Below are 1,123 nucleotides of genomic sequence, written 5' to 3' on the forward strand. Positions count from 1 at the left end.
GACAACATGAGGGCAACATGAGGACATCATGAAGACAACATGAGGGCAACATGAGGGCAACATGAGGACAACATGAGGACAACATGAGGGCATCATGAGGACATCATGAAGACATGAGGGTTAAACCCATAGTTAAAACATACTTTACAACTCTGTTAAATCCGATGCAACACCACGTGAATCTGTCACGTGATCAGCATGCACTTTTTATCTCAAGATGGCCGCTGCGTGGTGACTTTCAGTCCTTGATGCCTAGGGTCGGTGCAGGTGAGACAAGAGCCCCGGATCATGGCTGAGGACCTGGCCGTATCGGAGGAGACCTTAACAGGTGCTCTGACTCTGCTGGTCCGCGTGAGCAAAGGCCTCCTGCAGACAGCCACGCGGGACGCACGAGGTAAGGCGGACTGGGAAGGATGTGTCAGTAGAGACAGACTTCATCGAAAGTTTGAACCTTTTAATGTCTTTTGTTGCCATAAAAACATAAAGACACCACCTTGGTTATGGCTTCTATGTAGAGTGACTTCTTTTTGTCTTATGAGTAATTCGGCATACAGAAGACAAAGTAGGATTTAATGGCATGCTTTAAAAATGATGTAGTAATAACAGGGTAACCCATAACAACAGGCAAGATTTTACTCCCATTCGTGTTCTTAATTATGATGCATGCACGCCGAATTAAAGAAGAGATACGATTAATTTGGGTATGATGTATAGATTAGTTTTACTATATATGTATTGTTCCCTACAGGCACAACAGAATTAAAATGCATGAAATGTAATTGAAGTCCGCTTGTTGTTACATTTAAGAAGAAACCTCAAATCTAGTTTGAATTAATCGAATGGCACGTTTTAAGATGTAGCTGCGTTTGTTATCATTTTGCTCACCCACAGTTACATGTAATTAATTATGATTAATAAGTCGTGTTTTGAATATTTCATAAGCTGGCTGCAACAGGTGATGTTTCTCATGAGGTGGTAAAGGTCCCATGGCATCATAGATTTACTTTATGAGGTTTTTAAACATTAATATGAGTCCCCCAGTGGCTAGAAAAGAGACTTCAGATACAGTATTAGGGACCACTAAGGTCTATATAAAGAGACTTCAGATACAGTATTAGGGACC

Source organism: Etheostoma cragini, chromosome 18 (assembly GCF_013103735.1).
Source record: "Etheostoma cragini isolate CJK2018 chromosome 18, CSU_Ecrag_1.0, whole genome shotgun sequence".
Lineage (NCBI taxonomy): Eukaryota > Metazoa > Chordata > Actinopteri > Perciformes > Percidae > Etheostoma > Etheostoma cragini.